General features: G+C 44.4%; 1 protein-coding gene across 1 annotated transcript in view; it reads left to right on the top strand.

Annotated features, from left to right (window-relative positions):
• The first annotated feature begins 21051 nt into the window (after positions 1–21051).
• LOC140725556 (uncharacterized) overlaps positions 21052–23339 on the top strand; it is a 32103-nt gene continuing 29815 nt past the window's right edge. Inside the window, exon 1 of the mRNA XM_073041170.1 lies at positions 21052–21148. The gene's annotated coding sequence lies outside the window, so the exon portion shown is untranslated. The remainder of the gene's footprint in view (positions 21149–23339) is intronic.

Raw genomic sequence — 23339 nt, 5'->3', positions numbered from 1 at the left:
TCTTTCTAGTAATATCCACCTTAACTATTTTTTTCAACTATCAATTTTAGATAAGGACTTTTAAAAATGGAAAACTAAGGGAATAAAAACTTCTTTAGATTTGTTTTTAGAGGATTGTTTAATGTCTTTTTCTCAGCTAGTGGAGAAATATGATATATCTAATGCACAATTTTTTAGATATTTACAAGTCAGGAATTTTGTACGTGATCTGTTACCATTTGCGCATTTACCAAATATGATAGATGTTATCTATCAGCTTAACCAATTTCAAAAAGGATTGATAGCCATTATATATAAATGGCTATTGAATTTACGAATGATGTCTAATGATAAGGTTAAATGTACTTGGGAATTGGAACTTCAAGAGTCACTTTCAAATGATCAATGGAATAAAATTTGTAATTTAGTTAACAATTCATCTATCTGCGTCCATCACTCCTAGATTCAGTTCAAGGTAGTACACAGGGCGCATATGTCAAAAGATAATCTAGCGCATATTTTTTCTAATATAAATCCCACTTGTGACAGATGCAACACTGAGGTGGCTACCTTAACTCATATATTTTGGTCCTGCATAGAGTTAAATAATTTTTGGAGAGATGTTTTTAGAACGTTGTCAAAAGTCATAGCTTTGGACCTACAACCCAATTCATTCACGGCAATCTTTAGGATTATTCCAAAGGAAGCAGGAAATGTTTCTGCTTCCATTCAACGCATGATGGCTTTCTCAACTTTATTGGCTAGGAGAGCTATTCCATTGTACTGGGAGGATCCTAATCCACCTACTGTTTTTTCTGGCTCTCCTCCATTATGTCGTGTTTAAGTTTGGAGAAAATTAGGAGTCGGACATTTGATACATCTTTGAAATTTGAGCAAACGTGGTGACATTTTATTCAATATTTTCATATGATCCAATTCTTTTTACTTTTTCAGTTAATCTTTTTTTTCTCCTCTGAGAAGTTTTGGATTTGACCAGAAGGATTGTTCCTTTTTTATAATTGTATCCTCAAAATGGACTGCCCTGTCCCCCCCTTTTTTTTGTTTTAGGTTAGTTTAGTCTTCTTTTTCCTCTCAATAACAGACATTTTAGAGTCTTTTTTTCTATGAATTGTTAAGAGGAGATGTGGTTCTTTTATTTTCCTTTATATTAGCGTAAAACTATGTAAGATTTTGACAGTGTATATTCCTTTGTTTGTACTATTATTGAAATATGTATTTGAGATAACTTCTTCTCTGACTTGTATTTATCTTTATTCTTTTAAATCAATAAAAAATATTGAAAATGAAGTCAGCAAGTAAATTGTTATGTGACAGTCCTGTTGACAGAGTTGGATTGACTATTCTATCTTTAAAATAGGAAGAATTTATCTGTGTAGCTACAAGAACAATGACATTATGAACAAGTGTTCGGCCAAGAAAAAACAGAGTATAATTAAGCTGGCAAAATGTCTCCCCATCACTACCCTACCAAATACCAACAGATATGGAAACAGGAGCTGTAATGTAGTAATTGTACTCTTGATAGAAACACATCGATGTAACTTGAAGATATTCAGTGGTCAGATCGTTTAATCTGTCTGATCCATAACCAAGTGAATACGATTTGTTAAGGGCTGACAGATTTTTTCTCTTCTGAAATGGTTGCAGGGTGCGGGTCGGTGGTTGCTCTCCATGGAGGGACTGAGTTCGAGCCTTCACTATCCTCGATGCTGATGAAGAATGTTTTCAAAATTCTGAGGGTTATGTGTGTAATTCTTGCTTTGGCTAGCAGCTTAACACAGGGAGTGATAACCCCCGGCCCGGCCAAACATAAGAAATCTCGTTTGGGTGGATGCTGCGCGATGTGTCCCGTTACAAACCAGTACCCCAAAATAACAAACAATATGCAATATGCAATTAAACGATTCAGCTTTATAATTCTTACTTTGACTATGTGGTTAGTAATGAAACAAAACAAAAGGGCCCAATCTTATCAAACAGTCTGTTGCACAAACTTGGAGCTCACTGATAAATTGATTGTCCACTATCGGCCTCCTCCGATCGTTGCTGCCCTTGGGACCGTCGCTCCAAGTCCACCCCGTCTGGTGGTCCACCAGTTCTCTCCATTTGCGTCTTCTCTCCTCGGCTAAAAAGATCGCGAAAATCTTTCTTCCAGCTCACAAGAAAGAACAACAGCATTCCTAACCCCATTATCTCTAGTCATAACCCAAACATTGCTGCTACAGAGAAACCATTACATTATCAGTGAAACCTTACAGCATGTTACACTCTCTCCCCCACCAAATTTAGTTATGCCCTCATGACATTGAGATAATTTGCCAACCCTTTCTGCAAAACAGAAAGCCCAATCCAGGAGTCAAAGGCAGTGATGTAGCTGCCCAACACAGTAGGGGTCACACTCTGTTCCATTGGTGCTAAGTAGGCCAAACTATCCGGTGGTCTCCTAATTCAAGAGATGCAAGCTCGTACTGTAAATGGTACTTTAAGAGCGCCTGAGTGAGGTGGGACTATGATGTCAGTCATAAGCTGCGGCAGCCTGCTGCGGGGTTGGGGGAGGAGGAGGAGGAGGAGGAGGAGGAGGAGGAGGAGGAGGAGGAGGAGGAGGAGGAGGAGGAGGAGAGAGAGAGAGAGAGAGAGAGAGAGAGAGAGAGAGAGAGAGAGAGAGAGAGAGAGAGAGAGAGAGAGAGAGAGAAACACAAATGAACAAGCTTAGACTGCAAGCTGCTGGAGCAGTTTGCAATAATATGGGTAAAGTCGGCTACTTACCCAAGCCCAAAAGTGTGGGTTATTTAATGACTTGAATGTGTGACTGTCACTTCCTATTATCCATACGTGGATTTCTGTTGTGGAGTATCCTGTGGAACCACTTTCGTTAACCCTTGCCTGAATTTGGGTGTGTTACCACTTGGAAGAAGGGATATTTCCATTTCATGGCACCTATTTCTATGTGGATTTCGGAACGACTCGCCAGACAGGATCTTTGACGACTGTCATTCCGTTTACCCAGCGGGGAACTTGTGGAAATTGATGTAGTAGCCTTCTCTCTATATCATATCCTGGATCACAAATCTCTCTCCCATCATTTACTTCAGGGATTACTGAACTTTTCTCCTTTACTTTCTTAAGACTTTAAGAATTGTTCCTAAACTTGATCATTTGAGAGCCACACACACATATATACGCATAACACTGTTAACTTCTGTTTATTTCATTTAAGTTACTATATTATAAGTAGGTACTAATAAAGATAGTGGTTTTAATGTTAAAACCCGACTCACTTGTGATCTGTTGCTGCTGGTATGTAACATCTCCTAATTCTCTGAGACCTCTGCACCCCCTCATCTAACTCTTCATGTTCCGACTCTACTGGGGATACTTCTGGTCTTCCTGGTGAGGCTTCCCCCGATCTATCACTCGTGCCCACCTACAACTTGGAGCCCTCTGTCCTGTGATCAAACCCCGCTGCCTCCCACTGCAACCCAGGCTGCCCACAGATAGCCCTACCCCCCCATTTCACCTGATTCAATGGGAAGGGGCCGGGAGTCTCTTCCTCAATCACTGGGGAGTTAGCGAAAGGCAGCATACACCACACATCCAGGTCCTCATCCTCTGAATCAGTATCCCTCTCAGGGGTGGGGGCTGGCCTAACCTTGCCTGCTGGTGGCCTGGTAACCACCCTGTGTTTCTGAGGAGCCCTCTTACTAGGCGTAGGCTCCAAATCGGGCTTTGGGTCTACTTGCTCCTCTCAGGGGCAACAGGTGGTTCTGATGGATAATTTTGACAGGCCCATTCCCATCCTCTGGTTTCACCCGGAAAACTGGTACGTTTGGCATCTGACTCTCCACTATATAGGCCGGAGCCGCCCAGCGTTCAGGCAACTTATGCTTTCCAGGTAGCCCCAAATACCTTATGGGGACTCTGTCTCCCAGCAGGAGTTGAGAACACCTCACCCTTTGATCATACCTTCTCTTATTCCCTTGATTCTGCTGGGCACCCGCGAGCCCAGCTAATTCATAAGCCCTTTTCAACTCTCTTCTCATGTCAGACACATACTTCAGATAAGTCTTCGGTGGTAAGTCACCCTCGTCAGTTGCAAAACAAAGGTCAATGGGCAACCTTGCCTCGCGCCCAAACATCAGATAATACGGCCAGTACCCAGTAGCTTCATTTCGCGCAGTTACGTACCCCGTAACTGGGTGTCTTACCAGCAAAGATAGAAGTATCCGTTGGAGTCTGGTACTGCTTTCAAAACAGTGTTTATTAGTAAAATATACAAATAAATATCAACAATGCAAATATACAGATAATATACGTTAGCAATACTAAACCTAAAAGTGTGGGTATAATAATAATCAATAATGAACAAGCTCTATCGTTGTCTAGGGGATAAGGAATTATCATGGGAAAGTATAAAGTTCAGTTCAGTTCATGTAGGCTGAGGTAGTTGTTGGTTCTTTTGTTGCAACCATTGGAGAGAGAGAGAGAGAGAGAGAGAGAGAGAGAGAGAGAGAGAGAGAGAGAGAGAGAGAGAGAGAGAGAGAGAGAGAGAGAGAGAGAGAGAGAGAGAGCAAACAGTAACAGCTATTGTCTTGCAAAACTTCCTTTACTTTCTTGATCCGTCGATGTGTTGTTGTGGCCATTCAGGTATGACCCCTCTGTCCTGTAGCTAGACCAGGCTTGGGCAAACTACGGCCCGGGGGCCATATGCGGCACGTTAAGCTTTTTAATCCGGCCCGCAGAACTTGATGAAATTATATTAATAAACCTTGTTAACGTTTTTTTCCCCGCAATTCTGGCATTTTCGCCACAACAAAACTAAATCCAGACTTTGATGCGCTGGCTAAAAAGGGAGACCAACAACACTGTTCCCACTGAAATTAAAAATAAGTTTCTTCGTTGTGTTATGTAAAAAATGCATTTGAAAATATTTTTTTCAATAAGCCTTACATGTTACATGTCATTTCTGTTAAGTGATGGACATGAGTAGTGCGCAGGTGCACGTACGTTCTCAAAATAAAAAATGCGCTCCAGATCAAATAACGCGCTCCGCATACTGGCGCGCTGTCACTGTTCTGTCCTTGTGCTGGTCGTTGTTGAGTTTTGGCACAGGGGACAATTGAATAAGAAGGAGCAGGACAAGTAGACCTGCATCTCCTACCGTTTTTGAAATAAAGACAGTCAGGAGGAGAATGATGATGATAATATCTTGAAGGATAACAGAATTTTCAGTGCTTTAAAATAATAACTGTTACTATTAAAAAAAGCTGTATTTTATTCATTTAATTTTCAGTGTTTTAAAAGTCATTTCAATAAATAGCTAAATACCATGGGACTTCAAAGACAGATATTTTGTTGTAATACATTTGTTCATTTTCAATTGAAATTAAAGCACATGTTTTCTACATATCCCATGATATTTTATTTTCTCTTATGAGGTGTATTACCAAAACACTTCATCCATCTGCTCCTGGTCCGGCTCCCCTGTCAAATTTTAGAACCCTTTGTGGCCCACAAGTCAAAAAGTTTGCCCACCCCTGAGCTAGACTGTTCTTCTATGGTGGACTCGTCACCCAGGCAAGGGTGGACACACACACAAGCCCCCACCGGCCTCGCGATAAACACTATGAGTTAAAATTGACCGATCCTTCGTTCGGTCTCCGATGCCCCCACACTTTGTCGTGGGTTCCAATCCTTAAACAGTGCTCACTAGTGTGTCTCTTGGTGCGTCTGAGGGGTGTCTCCCCAGACCTCACTTTTATCCCTACTCACGGGGTTTCAGGTGTCACTCAGTTTTGAATGGCTTAGCCCATCAAACCAGCCCACTCCGGCTGTCCACTGAGGAATTTTAATGAACAGAATGGTACCAAGTAAACAGATTTCTCCAGAGCCGTAAGTCTTACAGGAGTCATAATATGGTCTCTCTCCCCCCCGGTGTTATCAGCAGCAGATGTTCCAACTTGTTTTCCTCTTATCTGTGTCTCTCTCTCATTCACTCTCATGAGCAGCGTGGTAACAGTAACAGTTTGTTATTCTCTCCGGGGAGGGGGACATGGGCAACCTTGCACCCTTCTGCCCATCAGAGCTGTTCATCCTTCGTAACAGCGCACATTATAATGGTGAACCAGATGCCCAATATGTTGACTCCACCTGCTCTTCTTGCTGATCTCCAGGCATGTCTAGCAAGGTCCAGTTAAACCTCTCTGCCTGGGGATCAGGGTGTGGTCCTCGACTTCTCGACTCCAAGCATGCCCAGTAACTCACGCATGAGTCTGCTCTCAAAGTCCCGTCCCTGATCACTATGTATTCACCTGGGAAGGCAATATTAAATGAAATACTCCCAAAACACACTTGTCACCGTAGATGCCCTCTGGTCCTTGGTCGGAAAGTTAGTTAGTTGGGCTCCGTTGGTCATGGTTGACCATGGGTACTGTGCCTCTGGTAGTCACTGGGAGTGGCTTCTCCAGGGCGCAAGCCAGGGCAAAGTTGATATGGAGATCCGTCTGTTGCCCATGCAGTGGGACCCCTCTCTCCATGCTGATGACAGGTCTAAAGGAATGACGGAAGTCGATACAGTTTGGTGCCAGCAGCATCGCAGGAGTTGCTGTGCCAGTGCTGGATACAGCAGTCAGCTGCCTTCGGGATACTGACTCCGGATTTTTCCTCGGGGTTAACTCCCAAAGCCTTTCCCGTGAGCGGCTACAGCCGCAGGGCAGCGGAGGTTTGAAATCGGAGTTCTCCCTCTCCTAGATGAACTACCGTCCGTGGATAACAAGCCCCATCTGCCCGGAGCAACTGGTTTTAAGATGCCAGTGGCCCGCTTTTGCCCCTTCTCCTGTCAGTGAGAACAGCTCCACCGGGCATAAGAACTACGCCACACGTGAGGGTCAGGAGTTGGACTTGGCTGTCAGAGGCTGTTTGCGATGCACACCATGAAGAGCATTTGTTTAGCAGTGGGAACTTGTCCCCACTACCACCCTTCGGCTCTGACTACCCTTGGAGCCTTGAAAAAGCCTGAGCATATCTGGTGTAGTGGTCCGTGATGACTAAGACATTTGCCGTGTTGCTGGCTTCAGGTTCTATTGACAGGAAATCCAAACACACCAGGTCCAGAGGCCCCGCACTCTGAAGGTGGGACAAGGGAGCTGCCTGCCTAGGCAGTGTCTTCCGCCATATGCGTCGAATGCATGACTTGCAGTATTCTTCGACCTCCGACTTCATCCAGGGACAGTAAAACCGGTCTCTGAGCAATCTATAGGTCTTTTCCACCCCCAAATGTCCCGAATCATCATGAAGTGATTTCAATGCCAACCTCCAATACTTCTCGGGCAGAACCAGCTGGCAACGCCGGGGTTGGTCTGGGGGTGACGTGACCTGGTATAAGACCTGGTTCTTCAACTCCAACCGAGGCCATTCTTTCAGTAATGGAGGCACTGAAGCATGTTTCGGCTCCTACGCCTGAGCCATGTCTCCCTTTTCGACTGCAGACCAAATGGTGCCAATGGCCGGATCATCTCGCTGAGCAGCTGCCACTTCCCCAGAACTCAATTCCGGCAGCTGATTTGTCTTCACAGCAGTCAGGTTACAGTAAACTTGGGGAATGGCATCATCAGAAGCCCCCAATTGATCCACTGCTTGACCCTGCCCCTGCTTTCCCTCTGCCTTCACAGTGATGGCAAACTGACACATGGCCTTCACCCCAGGGGCAGGAACATTCTCCCACACCTCATCCCTGACCAGTCCCTCATGCACCCGTCAGGGCAAAGCATCCGCATCAATGTTCCGGCTCCCCGGCCGGTACTTCGGGCTGAAATCATAGACAGACAACGCTGCCAACCACCGATGGCCTGTGGCATCCAGTTTCACTGTGGTCAGGATATAAGTCAAGGGGTTGTTGTCCATTCTCACCTCAAACTTGGTCTCGTAGGGGTAGTCACTCAGCTTATCCACCACTGCCCATTGCAATGCCAGAAATTCCAACTTGTGCGTGGGATAGCTTTCTCGGAGGGCAACAGACTCCGGCTGACAAACGCAACAGGCCTCAACCCAGTGCCCTGATTCTGAAACAGGATGCCCCCTAAGCCCTCTCAGCAGGTATCCGTGTGCAGTACGTACAGCAATCGGGAATCCGGAAAAGCCAGCACCGGCGCCTGGGTCAGCAGCTCCTTCAGCGACTGAAAGACCTCTTCACATTTTACCTCTTCACCTCGGTCCAAAGTGCTCAGACAGGCTAAGATACTCTCCACCTTCCTGCCCCTTTCTTCCACAAGGGAGGGTAACCACACAGAAGCTTATCAAGGGGTGACTCACTTTGGCATAGCCCTTCATGAATCTCCAATAATAACCACAGAACCCGAGGAACGAGTGCAGAGTCCTCACAGTCTGGGGCCTTGGCCAAGTGATCACCGCTTCTATCTTAACGGGGTTTGTTGCTACTCCATCCCATGAGATTATGTGTCCGACATAGCTAACAGACATTTGGCAGGACTGGCACTTGTCCAGGGAAAGTTTTAACCCTTCAGTTTCAGGCAACCCCGCACCTTCAGCAGCCTCACTTCATGTTCTTCCAAGGTGGATCCAAACACTATGAGGTCATCCAGATATACCAATACCTACCTCAAGCAAGTTCCTATCCCTCACCGTCTTCTCCATGACCCACTGGAAGGTTGCAGGGGCTCCTGATATGTCCTGGGGTATCCTTTCAAACTGGAAAAATCCCAGAGGAAATAAAATGCCCTCTTCTCTTTGTCGGCCTACTCATGGGGAGCTGGTCATATCCACTCCACAAGTCCAGCACACTGAACCATTTCGCACCACTCAGGCAGGCCAGCGTGTCTTCGATCCTCGGGACACTATACTGGTCAGGGACGTTGCACCTGCTCGGAGTTCTATAGTCCACACACATCCGTACCTTCCCGTTCTTCTTTTGGGCCACTACTACTGGGGACACAAAGGGGCTTCAGGACTCGATGATGATCTCAGCTTCCTTCAATTTACCCAACTGCTGCCGAACGTCCTCCACCTCTGCAGGGGCCAGTCGCTGTGACCTCTCTCTGAACGGGGTGTCCTCAGTCACCTGGATAGTGTGACGCGTGCTCTTGGCCACATCAAACTCGTCAGTGGAAAAGACACCTTCCAGCTTCAACATCTTCTCTACCAGCCTCCTCTTCCAACCTGGCGGCACCAGGGAGTCCCTGAAGTTGAATGACACAGTGGTCAATTTTCCCCTTTTCCAATAGTTTCTCCCTGGTGTGCCTCACGGGGGCACTAGACATTACCGCCACTGGGAACAAATGTGCCAGGGTATCCCCCGCTTGAAGGTGACCTCCCTCTTCGTAGTGTTCCTGACAATCACTGCCATCCTGCTCGCCTGTACAACAGAGGGCTTCTGCAATTCGGGCCTCACTGGTACCCCAGCAGGAAATCCAAACTCTGCCTTGTGGTTGTCTGGAGTGTCCACTAAGAGGGCTTTGTCCTCAGGCACTCTGGGAAATTTAGGGGTCCCCATCACTCTCGCTACTTCTCCGTGCCGTACCACCATTGGCTTCGACTGGGTGAACCACACAGTCCCTCGTTTAAATTTGGTATCTGGCCCAGTGCTGCCACGCACTTCCTCAAATGCAGCTCAGAACTCCGGGTGAAGGACAATGTCCCCCAAAAGCTCTCTCCAGCCTTCTGCTTGCAGGCCCCAATGAGCCTCCTCGCAAGAGGGGTGTTGGTCCCACCAGAATTGAAACACCGCCCTTCTCAACAAGTTCCGGAAAAACCAGCACCAATGTATCAAGGACCTCAGGCACTCCCACATTGGGCTCCGAGAGCTCCAACTTCACTGACAAATAACCATTGTATGGATAACCACTAGCACTGGGACCCCAAATCTGCAGTACCCTGAATGGGGTCAGTGGTAAACGCTTCAGATACAGGTTGTAAAATGAATGGTACAACAACGTGACCTGAGACCTGGTGTTGAGTATGGCTTTAGCATAAACACCCTCTGTTTGTAGCGACACACTGGAGCATGGACTCACTAAGCCTTCAGGAATAGGCTCTTCCGCTTTCGGGAGTTCCTTGGTACATTGCTGGGATTGTGCTCCCCCAGAGACACCAGGCCGTTCCCTCACTGGATCTCCTCGAAGTTTTCCCAATGACTCTCTCTGCTGAGGTACCCAGGGGCTGACTCTCCTTCTGGCATGACACCTGCTGCCAGCAGCCCTCCACATTGTTTGCCCCCTTGGGGAATCCACCCCCCCCCCCACAACAGCTCCATCATATGGGGGGGGGGGTCACACCCACTGATAACAGCTGACGTATCTCAGTTCTCAACTCTGCCACAATCTCCTCTACTGCTCCCCGGGGTCACTTCACCGCAGGGGACCACTACCGAGGACTGTACCCTGCTGACTGAGTCCTCCCGTGCTTCTGCCACGTTCTTCTCTTCCCGTACCTCTCTGATCAGCTCAACAAAAGATGGAGGGGGGCGCGTCTTACGAGACTGTTGGAGACGCCAAATAATCAGGTCATGGGACTGGGCACTCCTGGCTATCTGGTCCATTCTTAACTGACCCACCTCAGCCATTTGAATGACCCCTCTGCGCTGCAGGCAATTTAGCTGCCTCTCTGACCGAAAAATGTAAGCAGAAAGCTTCTCCCCCTTCTCCTTCTGCATGTTCTGAAACCCCAACGTGAGCTCCATTGGGCTTCCAGTCAGACCAAAAACATTGTCCAGTGCTTGTAGATCATTGACAGCTGTCGCTACAGGAGATTTCAACCTGACAGTTCTCACAACGTCAGCGGCCCACCCATTCCAATTTCCAACCAATCTCTGTCGCTTTTTGTGGTGAACTACATATACCTGTCTGGACACGCACACCCCCCCCCCCCCACCCCGCTAACTGCTCCTGTGGCTCCTCCCACAGACCCCTGTATAAAGGCGATTGGAGGCACTGCTCCTCCCTCAATCTCCAGGATGCAGTGTGGTGGTCTCTTGCTGCTGACGCTGCTGATGGTGCTTTCTTCCAGCTAATAAAAGCCTATCTTGACTCACGTCTCCGAGAGTTATTGATGGTGCATCACTTTTCATCATCAGAGCACTGCCACGCATCTAACAACTGAGAGGTCCACTCCGCCAAAGTCGCTTACTCCTCCTCCCCTTTAGGGTGGGCGTTATTCCAGAGAATAGGCGGAGCCTGCCATAGCTGGGACTTTGAATCTGATTTTTCCATTTATTCACCAGAGAAATAAGGGGGATACTTTCTCAGAATTCTCACTCTTCATCGGGGATGTGGACTAATTAGACGTTCCAAATCCCACCACTCTTTCCCCTCACTTCTCAGAAATGATAGAACCCTGTCTTTGAAATCTTCGCCCCAGCTCTGGAGTACAAATATCTGCCCCACTGGTTCATTGCTCAGGGTAATCACACAGCATTCAATGGAATCAATCCTGAACATAGCCCCCACAATTCTAACTCTCGCTTTGGCTAGCGGTTTAACATGGGGGTGATAATCCCTGGCCCGGCCAAACATAAGAAATCTCATTTGGGTGGATGCTGCGTGATGTGCCCCTGTTACAAAGCAGTACCCCAAAATAACAAACAATACACAATATATGATCAAATGATTCCGCTTTATAATTCTTACTTTGACTATATGGTTAGTAAAGAAACAAAATAAAAGTGCCCAATCTTATCAAACAGTCTGTTGCACAAAGTTAGAGCCCATTGATAAATCGATTGTCCACCATTGGCCTCCTCCGATTGTCACTGCCCTTCAGACCCACGCTCCAAGTTCACCCTGTCCGGTGGTCTAACAAATCTCTCCATTCACGTCTCTTTCCTCATCTCTCCCTGGCCAAAAAGATCGTGAAAATGTCTCTTCCAGCTCAGAAGAAGAAACAACAGCATTCCAAACCCCGTTATCTCTAGTCGTAACACAAACATTGCTGCTACAGAGAAACCATTACATTATCAGTGAAACCCTACAGCATGTTACACATGATTATTGATGTGGGCCGTAGTTTATATTGGTCTCCTTCAGTTTTTTGTGTTTTCTTTCTTGTTGCCGACTGGCGGGTTGGAGGTTTGGGGCTTTGATGTCCTTCAGGGCGATATGTTAGTCCTTGTGCGAGTGAACAGTTGGGGACTTGGGCTCTGTTATTTTTGGGTGGTGTTTTTCATGTGGGCGATCTGTTAGTTTGTTGTGTGCAACAAAGGGGGTCGGGGGGTTTGATGTTACTGTTGCTATTGTTTTTCCTTGGGCGTGACATGTTACGTTTTTGCAAGTGAGGAGATGGGGTTTTGGGGTTTGCGAGAATCTGTTTCTTTTTCTTTTTCATGTGGGGATGAGGGTTGATGTCTTTTCTTTCACAGCTGCATGGTTTTTCTGTATTTCATGAACATTTAGAGATGATAAATCTCAGTGTTCTATTCCGTACTCTGCATACATACTTTGATAATAAAATGAAACTTTGAACCTTGGAATCTTTGTGAACAGTTATTTATTAGTCATTGCTTTGTGTGACCGGAGATCTTCGATATTAGAAAAGGAAGATAATTTTAAGAAGGAAGTAAAGTCCACCAGTGAGGTTCACTATTGCTATCAGGAGATGGGTTAAGTAAATTTGCCGGGGTATGGCTGGGAGAATTCATCCAGTTCCCGCTCTGCAGCATGACTTTGTATCCAACAGTGAATAACTCTCCTTATGATGACCCAAACTGCCGCAAGTCAAGAGTGGAATAGTCTTCACCTGTCTTGATGAATATAGAACATAAAACAGTAAAACACAGGCCATTCAGCCCACAGTGTTGTACAGAACCAGCTAAGAAGTAAATTGAAAAGCCCCAAACACTAATCCCCCCTACCTACACTATGTCCATATTCCTCCATCTTTCTTACATCTGTGTGCCTATCAAAACATCCTTAAAATCCTCTAATGTATTTGCCTCTGACACCATACCAGGCAGCACATTCAAGGCATCTCTGAGTGAAAAACTTACACCTTATAATTCCCTTGAACCTGCCACCTCTCACCCTTAATGCATGTCCTCTGACATTAGATACTTGAAACCCTGGGAAACAGATACACTCTGTCCACTCTATTATGCCTCTGCTAACCTTGTAAATCTCTTTCAGATCTCCCCTCATCCTGTGATGCTCCAGAGATAACAGCCCAAGTTTACCAGACTCTCATGATAGCACATGCCCTCTAAACCAGGCAGCGTCCTGGCAAACCTCTTCTGTACCCCCACCAAAGCTTCAAAAACCTTCCTGTAGTGGGACAACCTGAACTATATGTAATACTCCAGATGTGGTTGAACAAACGTTTTATAAAGTGGTAACAATACCTCCTGACTTTTGAACTCATTGCCTCCACTAATAAAAATAAGCATTCCATTGGCCTTCTTGACCACAATATCGACCTGTGTAGCCACTTTCAAAGAGCCATGAACTTGGATCCCAGGATCTCTCTGCTCAGCAACACTGTCAATGATCTTGCCCTTAACAGTGAACTGTCTTCTTGCTTTAGTCCTACCAAGGTGCAACACTTCACACTTATCTGGGTTAAATTCCATCTGCTATTTCTCAGCCCAGATCTGAAACTGGTCTATATTGTGCTACATTCTTTGGCAGTTTTCTACATTATACAAATTTCTACAAATTTACTAACCCACCCATCTTCATTTTCATCCAGGTCATTTATACTGTATACATCACAACAGCTGAGGTCTCAGCACAGATCCCTGCGGAACACCACCAATTACTGATCTCCAGCTTGACTAAGTCCCCTCAAACACTACCCTCTATCTTCTATGTCAATGCCAGTTCTGAATCCAAACAGCTGATTTGCTGTGGACCCCATGCATCTTAATGTTTTAGATTAGCCTCCCATGATGGACTTTACTAAAATCCATATAGACAGCATTCACTGCCTCCCAATCTCACATGAATCTCTTGTCAAGGTGTCAATAAACCTAATCCACCTGGTGAGGCAAGACCGGCCCCGCACAAAGCCATCTGGACCTACCTAATTATGCAATGGGTTTCCAAATGCTCATATATCCCATTCTTAATAATATTCTCCAGTAATTTCCCTACATTTGATGTGAGACTCACTTGTTTATGGTTGCTAGGATTTTCCCTTGTTCGCTTCTTAAATAGAGGTGCAACATTTGCCACAGGCTTGTCCTTCGGGGACTCACCTGTGGCTAGAGATAACAGAGGGATACTGGTCAAATGCCTAGCAACCTTGTCTCTTGCCTCCTTCAATAACCTGGGGTAAATCCCATCAGGCCCTGGAGACTTATCCACCTTCATACTCATTAGGAGACCCAACACTTCCTTTACCTTGACCTGTAAATGCCTTAACATATTTATACACTCAGCACTGATCTCCTGGTCCTCCATGTCCTTTTCCTTGGTAAATACTGAAGTAAATTACTCATTCTCTGCATCCAAGCGAATGTTCACACCTTTATCCTCGAGTGGTCTGAAACTCCCCCAGGTTATCTTTTTGCGCTTGAAGTATGTATAGAATGTCTTGGGATTGACCTTAATCCTAGCAACACACACATACAAAATGCTGCATGAACTCATCAGGCCAGGCAGCATCTAAGAAAAGAGTGCAGTCGACATTTTGGTCCGAAAACCTTCGGCAGGACTGGAGAAAAAAAAAAGCTGAGGAGTTGATTTAAAAGGTGAGGGGAGGGGAGAGAGAAACACAAGGTGGTAGGTGAAACCTGACCTGAAGCGGGAGGAGATGAAGTAATTCTACTTGCCGAGGACTTTATGTGGTCCCTCCTGGTATTCCTAATTCCCTTCTTTAATTGTTTTAGAGCTTCTTTACTTTCCTCATGTGCTTGTTTGATCCTAACTTCTGAAGCTTTCCAGATATTTCCTTTTAATTCTGATGCACCATCAATAACTCTCGGAGACAGGAAGTGAACGATAGGCTTCTACTAGCAGCAAAAAGGGAGCACAACATCTCGGAGACTGAGGGAGGAGCAGTGCCCCAATTGCCTTTATACAGGGGTCTGTGGGAGGAGCCACAGGAGCAGTCAGCAGGGGGCGTGTCCAGACAGGTATACATAGTTTACCACAACTTCTTTACTAAATATATCACCTTTCTGGGCACCTAAGGTTCTTGTATCTTTCCATCCCTGTCCATCCATCTAACAGGAACGCACCTTTCCTGTGCTCTGTGAAATTGATCTTTAAACACTCCCCACATGTCTGAAGCAGCTACAAACAAGTCAAGAGCATCCTGGGCAAATCAGCCCACTCTTGCCTTCATTCAGCACTCTAAAGGGTCATTCTGCACAGCCAGCATTCAGTGGTTTCAGTGCGTACCATCTCCAAAATCCCCAGCGTTACCTGCCTGGAATACTCTGATAGCACCTTTCAAAGCCTCAACAAAGGTAGCAGAGATTGGGATCACCATCACCTGCAGATGTTCCTCTAATTAGATGCTTTCCTGGCCTGATACTCACAACGAGATTCACTTACAATGAGATTTGCTCATAATATGAAACGTACTGGAATCAATCCAGTGAGGGAGGATGCTAGCTGCATTGTGTATAGTGGAGAAGTTGCATTCATTCTTCACAGAACAGAGAGGGTTGAGCAATCCACAGTAACATTTAAAATTTTACACATTCTAGACAGAAAGGACAGAGAGAATTTACTCAAATCATGACGACGGTCAAGAATCTGAATGGAAAAGCTGAATGGCAGAAGAACCAAACTGACATGAGGAAAAGTGTCAGTGTGCATTGAGTAGTTGGGATCTGCGACGTGGAGTCAGAGGGAGGAATGAATGGAGATTCAGTCATATTGCACAACAGGGAAATGGATGACTTTTAGGATGCTAATGAAATCATTTCTATGGAGTGAGCTCTGGAGAGGGGCTAACTGTCATCTCCTACAGAGCCAGGGTGAACCTTACTGGATTTTTACGATTTTGTGACTCCCGATCTCTCCTCCAGCAGCACAAATCTAATGATTGCCAGCTGCCTTAATGGAAAAGTATTGCTAGTTTATTGTTTTTCTCATTGGGTTCTCGTCCTTGGTTCTGGATAGGTTTGTCCCATTGAGGCAAGGAAATGATAGTATGGTGAAGGAACCATGGTTGACAAGTGATATTGGAACATCTAGTGAAGAGGAGGAAGGATGCATACTTAAGGATTCAGAAGCAAGGATCAGAACAGAGATCTGGGGAATTATAAGGTAGTCAGGAAGGTGCTTAAGAAGGAGCTTTGGAGAGTTGGATGGGGACATGAGAAGGCCTTGGCAAGGTAGGATTAAGGAAATCCCTAAGGCATTCTACGTGAAGAAGAAAAATGGCTAGAGTAATGGTAGGAGCAATCTGAAATAAATAGAGGGTCAGTGTCTGGAGTTGGATGAGGTAGAGTTCTTTAATAAATACTTTTCTTCAGTATTCAGCATTCAGAGGGAGCTTGAGGAACATGAGGACAGTGTGAAACAGACTGATATACCGCAACATGACAACATAAGAAAGAGGATCATGTTGTAAAAGTTTGAATAACATTAGAATAGTTAAGTCACCTGGGCTAGACGAGACGTATGTCTGGTTACTACAGGAAGTGAGAGAAGTGACTACTGCACCTTTGTTTATGATCTTTGCATAGGAATAGTACCAGTAGATTGGAGGGTGGCAAATATTCCTTTATTCAGCAAAGGTAATAAGGATAACCCTGGGAATTATGGACCCATTGTCTACATCAGTGCTGGGCAGACTATTGGAGAAGATACTCAGAGACAGGATCTACAAGCATTTGGAGAAGCATAGTGTGATTAGGGATTACCAGCATGGCTTTGTAATGGGCTGTTCATGCCTCACGAGCCTGAGCAGAGTTTTTGAGAAAGCAACAAAACAAATTGATGAAGGTAGTGCAGTGGACATGGTGTATATAGACTTCAGTAAGGCATTTGGCAAAGTTCCTGATGATAGGCTCATTCAGAACATTAGAGAGCATGGGATTCAGAGTTGTCTTGCCCACAAAAGGCAGAGGTTGGAAGTAGATGGAGCATATTCTACCTGGAGGTCAGCAACTAGTGATGATATTCTGAGATGCCTGCTTTTTGTAATTTTTATAAATGGCTTGAATAAGAAAGTGAAGGGTGCGTTAGCAAATTTGCAGAGGAATCGAAGAGTGATGATATTGTAGATAATGTCGAGGGTTGTTACAGATGCATTAGGAGCATTTAAAGACTCATAAATAGGCACATGGATGATAGAAAAAACAGTGAACTGTGTAGTAGGAGTTAGATTGATCTTGTTAGATTTAAATGATGGAATTCTATCCCCCGTAGCACGGTGGGAATCCCGTCACCAGAAGAACTACTGCGGTTTGTGGCGAGGTAACCTTGCTGGCCATTCATGCTGGCATTCAGCAGCAGAGTACAGCTTTCTCATCAGGCAGCCGTAGTTACACAGAGGACTACAGGCCCAGAGTATCACTACTCCATTGAATGGAGAAGAATAATTATGAAGCGTTACTATCTTTTGGCTCAATTGAATAAGATAAAGATGAAAACTTTTAAGTGTTCTCATATCAGCATACCCACTTTGTCCAAAAATTAGAGCTGTCTTGTTGTGCCAGAATATAACTCCTTAAGCTTTATGTTTTATACTGCAGATAATTTAGGGCTGGTGAAATAGAAATGCAACAGGATGACTGTAGAAGTAAGATAAGAGGGAAACAGTAAAATAACCTCCAGTATGATCTTTGCCTACGTGGTGGGTGTGTTGGCTACTGGTCAGTGTATGTAAATTGCACAGAACCCACAGTCTTTCTTTTCCTTCACCACTATTACCAATCTTAACAACTGAAAAGTTCAGATTTTATAAAGAAATTTTTATGATTCTAGTTCATTGATATTTCAGAGTTTCAATTATCGTCTCTCTAAACTCCTCATTCCTCACATAGCTGGCAGATGACTTAATTTGTTTGGATAAGTATTGTTAAAACAATAAAAATGCAAAATAGAATAGAAATTACAGATATTAAATGAAAACCTGCATTAGTTTAAATTGACCTTGTTCACTAACTGGGACAAAGGAAATAGCACAGAGCAAAATTTGTGTTATTTTCTGTGTCTCTGGGATTATCAGTTCCTCTTGGCCATACCTCAAAGACCAGAAAATTTTGTGGGGAGCCTTGTTCTTCAACTACAGCAGTCTTGCAGTGAAAGTGCTTTTGGATTTTAAACCATGGATCAGGAAGGAATAGTGATATATTTGCAAGTCAGTATTATGTTTACGGTAACTTAGATTTTGCCAAGGTTTTAGACACCACTGAGAACCATTTTGCTGAAAACGTTCACAGCTTGGTCAATCTAGCATAGTGACCTGCACCGTGGCCATCTCTGAGGCTGAAGTACACAGGGTGTTTCCAACGAGTGGGCAGTCACAAGGTTGCGGGACTGGACGGCATCCCGGGGCGGGTATTCAGGATGTGCGTGGCACAACTGGCAGGTGTGTTCACAGACATTTTTAACTTCTCCCTCTCTCAGTGTAGAGTGCCCTCCTGCTTCAGATCATTCACCATTGTTCCGGTACCTAAAGAGACCAAGGTAACATGTCCGAACGACTGGCATCCTGTCGCATTCACCTCAATAATAAGCAAATGCTTTGAGAGGCCAGTCAAGGACTACATCTGCAGCATGCTACCACCCTCATTAGGCCCCCTACAATTCACCTACTGATGCAAGTGATCGACAGATGACCCAATAGCCACTGCTCTACATACTGTCCTTACACATCTGGAGAAGAAGGATGCTTACATGAGAATGCTGTTCTTGGACTACAGTTCAGCATTCAACACCATAATTCCCCCCAGCCCGATATGAAGCTCAGAGACCTTGGCCTTCACCCTCTCCTTCAATGTCACAAAAACAAAGGAGCTGGTTGTGGATTACAGGAGGAATGGAGACAGACTAGCCCCTATTGACATCAATGGATCTGGGGTTGAGAGGGCAAACAGCTTTAAGTTCCTTGGCATAAACATCACCGAGGATCTCACGTGCTCTGCACAACAGCACCTCTTTCACCTCGGACAGTTGAAGAAGTTCGGTATAGGCCCCCAAATTCTATGAACTTTCTCTAGAGGTACAATTGAGAGCATCCTGACTGGCTGCATCGCTGCTTGGTATGGGGACTGTACTTCACTCAATCGCAGGACTCTGCAGAGAGTGGTGCGGATAGCTCAGCGAATCTGTTGATGTGAATTTTCCAATATTCAGGACAGTGACAAAGACAGGTATGTAAAAAGGTCCTGAAGGATCACTGGGGACCGGAGATACCTCAACCTCAAACTGTTGCAGCTGCTATCATCTGGAAAACGGTACTGCAGCATCAAAACCAGGACCAACTGGTTCTGGGACAGCTTCTTCCACCAGGCCATCAGACTGCCTAATTCGTGCTGACCCAAGTGTATTTCTATGTTATATTGACTATCCTGTTGTAATACTACTTATTATAAATTACTATAAATTGCACATTGCACATTTAGATGGAGATGTAACGTAAAGATTTTTATTCCTCATGTACATGAAGGTTGAAAGTCAACTCAATTCAATTCAGTATTGATGGTCCCACCAATGACTGTTTAATTGAAGCACTGTCTTTGGAGAAAACTGACAATGTGAACCATTGTTCCACCAAGAAAGCAAAAAAATGGAGTAGAACTAAGGTAGTAAAATGTTCCCTCATCACTACCCTCCCAAATATCAAGAGCTGGGGAAACAAATGCCGCAATTTTGCAAATCTTTTAGTGATAGCTCTTAGAAATACATTGATATAACTTGAAAATATTTGGTGGGCAGATCGTATAAATTATCTGATCCAGCTCTAACATAACAGAACAAATACAAGAGGTGATTGATAAATTCATGGCCTAAGGTAGAAGGAGTCAATTTTAGAAAACCTAGCACATTTATTTTTCAACTTAGTCCAGCAGTTTTGAAACATATGGATTCCTTCTTTGTAAAACTAAATATTTAGTAAATAACTCATTGGGGGGATTGATAAGTTCATGGCCTAAGATAGAAGGAGATGAGTTATTAACTTCAAACTTTCTGCATAATCTCTCAAAGAGTTGACCTGCATGTGCATGTAACGAGAGCTGTATAACTCATCTCCTTCTACCTTAGGCCACGACCTTATCAATCACCCCTTCTGTGGACGCTTCCTGGAGGTCCAAGGTTCTTATGGTCCACGACCGCTGGACTAAGTGTGTACATGTAGGAGGGGACTATCTGGAAAAATAAATGTGCTAGGTTTTCTAAAATTGACTCCTTCTACCTTAGGCCACAAACTTATTGTAGTTATCTAGTTAGAAGTAACCATACAGGAGATATAGAAGAGATTAGTTTGATATTGACTAAATTCTATTCCTGCTAACATTTGGCAGACAAGTTCTGCACTAATACCATTGAAAAAAATTGAATTAAGTGTGCAACATGTTATTTAAGACTTAAAAGTAAAGATGAGCATTCATGGAAGAATTTGCATTCTAATTCAATGCAAGCACATGGTTGTGTTGGTCAGTTGAGATGGTTGAGAATGACTGTCATTCTGAACTGTGAGCATCATGCACGCAGGCATTTCAGGTTTGGCGTTGTGGCAAGAAGTCCACAGTCATCCTGAAGAAATGGTACTAAATCTCCAAGATACAGGACTCATGATGAAGCGTTTCAGCCTGGAACATCGACTGGTTATTTCCTTCCATTGATGATGCCCGACTTGCTGAGTTCCTCCAGCAATTTGTTTGCATTCCTCAAGATTTCCAGCGCCTGTAGAATTTCTTGTGTGCACTAAAACCTGAGAATTGTTCCTGTCTCATACCAAGGAAGGATACCAAATTGTATGCCCTCTACAGTGGTCAATATCTCAGGAGAAGAGAAGAAACTTTGACGCCCATGTTCCAGCCAATCATTTCACTAGCAGGTTTTGAAATGATCTTTAGTTGCTATGGTGCTTATCAAATGAAGTATAGTAGGAAACACAGTAATGGGGTAAACAACCTTATCAAGAGTTTTCAGAAGCAGAGGAGCTGTGCCTTTCCCAGTTGTGTAGAAGTAAATTGTGACAAGGTTGTTAAATTCCTTTCTTCTGGTTTTTGCTCACTCATAAGGTAACTACATAACTGAATATACCAATTGTTATTTTAAGACTTTTGAGGGTTTATCTTAAAAATGTGTAGGTAATAAAAAATTATGTCTTTATGTTTTGGTTGAAAGATAATTAATTATTTTTTAGATTGAAATGAACTCTAAGTTGGTAAACCTCTCCAATTATTTTGAATGTTAAACATAGAGTTTTATGCAATTTATGAATCCATTCAATAGATTTGTTAAGTGCTGACATATACAGATATTTTTTCACTTATGAAATGATTGTGAACACTTATTTATTAGTCGTTGCTTTGTGTGAGCAGAAATCTTAGATATAGGGGAAGGAAGATGGTTTTAAAAAAGAATTGCAGTCCAAAAGTGAGATTCTCTGTTGGGAGATGGATTAACTAAATTTGTCTGGCAGTGGCTGCAAGAATTCATTCATTTCCTAGTTGCACAGAATGACTTTGTATTCAACAGTGAATAACTCACCTTATGATGTTCCAAACTCTTTTGATAAACTACTGCCACAGGTCAGGAGTGGAGGAGTCTTCACCTATCTGGAAGAATGCCGCTACAAAGAGTTATGTCTTTTCATGACCCCTCCCGCTTTCCTTATTCTCTTCTTTGGTTCTTTTCTGGCTTCTTTAAACTCCTCATGTGCTCTTCATTTGATCCTAACTTCTGAAGCTTTACATATATTTCCTTTCTGGACATCTCTTATCTTCCTATCCCTGTCCTTCCATCTAACAGGAACACACATTTCCTGTGCTCTGTGAAATTGATCTTTAAACACTCCCCACATGTCTGAAGCAGCTACAAACAAGTCAAGAGCATCCTGGGCAAATCAGCCCACTCTTGCCTTCATTCAGCACTCTAAAGGGTCATTCTGCACAGCCAGCATTCAGTGGTTTCAGTGCATACCATCTCCAAAATCCCCAGCGTTACCTGCCTGGAATACTCTGATAGCACCTTTCAAAGCCTCAACAAAGGTAGCAGAGATGAGGGATCACCATCACCTGCAGATGTTCCTCTAATTAGATGCTTTCCTGGCCTGATACTCACAACGAGATTCACCTTCAATGAGATATACTCAGAAGATGAAATGTACTGGGACGTCATCGTCGAGAATGGCAGCTTAAGTCACTAGCTCCTCCAGAAAAATGAGTATTAAGCTCCGTTAACCCATCAAATATAATATTTTTTGAAAATATTTGAACGGATAAGAGGGGGGAAGAATGGGGAAAAAGAATGGAAATTAAAAAGGTGACACTGCGGAGCCTGCAGCGAGCGGCTCTCCTACCCGACCGCGTGCCAGCGAGGCGGACGCTGGGCCTCGTTCAGGTGAAGCAGTGAATATGATCGAAATTCTGAAAGCGATAAGGGAGTTCCAGAAAGATATAAAGCAGCAGCTACATGATATTAAGTCAGAGCTCACCAACGTCAATCAGAAAATAGCGGTGGCAGAGACTTGAATTGGGAAGGAGGAAGATCGCGTTCAAAACGTGGAATGGATACTGAGTAAGATGATAAAAATATTAAATCACCAAGACGGTAAACTGCTTGACCTGGAGGGAAGATCACAGCGGAAAAATATCAGAATATACAATGTTCCCGAAGGAGCGGAGGGCTTGTCCATGACGGCGTTTGTCAGAAGGTTGCTGCGGGATGCGTTCGAACTTCCCTCAACTATGGAGCTGGAAACTGAGAGAGCACATCGTGCGCCTGTCCCGAAGCCTACCCGAGATAGAGCAGAGAAGCCACGCTCAATAATAATTAAGTTCCTTCGGTACAGTACCAAGGTGGAGATTCTACCAAGGGCCTGGGGTAAGAAGAGGGTGTTTTTAGATGATAAATTAATATATTTCGACCAAAATTACCCGCTCCCCCCGCCGTCCTGCAGAAACGTAAAGAATAATCTGAAGTAAAGTGAATACTAAAGCAAGAAAGGATTAGATTTCAAACTCTGTACCCTGCTAAACATCAAGTGTTTTATCGAGATGGGATCCAACTGTATCAGGCAGCGGAAGAGGCATGAAGGGTTGCCCATCAGACATGAAGGCCAGAGGGTTGCCCATCAGCGTGATCAATCCGAGGGAAAGCCTGGCAGAGGAATTATCCCGCTCCCCTTGAGAAATAGTGCGAGAATCAAGAAGGCAGGAGACGGGATGAGGCCGAGAGAAGTATATTAGGATGCGACTGGGAGTTTTC

This window comes from Hemitrygon akajei, chromosome 3, assembly GCF_048418815.1.
Source record: "Hemitrygon akajei chromosome 3, sHemAka1.3, whole genome shotgun sequence".
Lineage (NCBI taxonomy): Eukaryota > Metazoa > Chordata > Chondrichthyes > Myliobatiformes > Dasyatidae > Hemitrygon > Hemitrygon akajei.
This window is presented reverse-complemented; position numbering and strand designations above follow the sequence as displayed.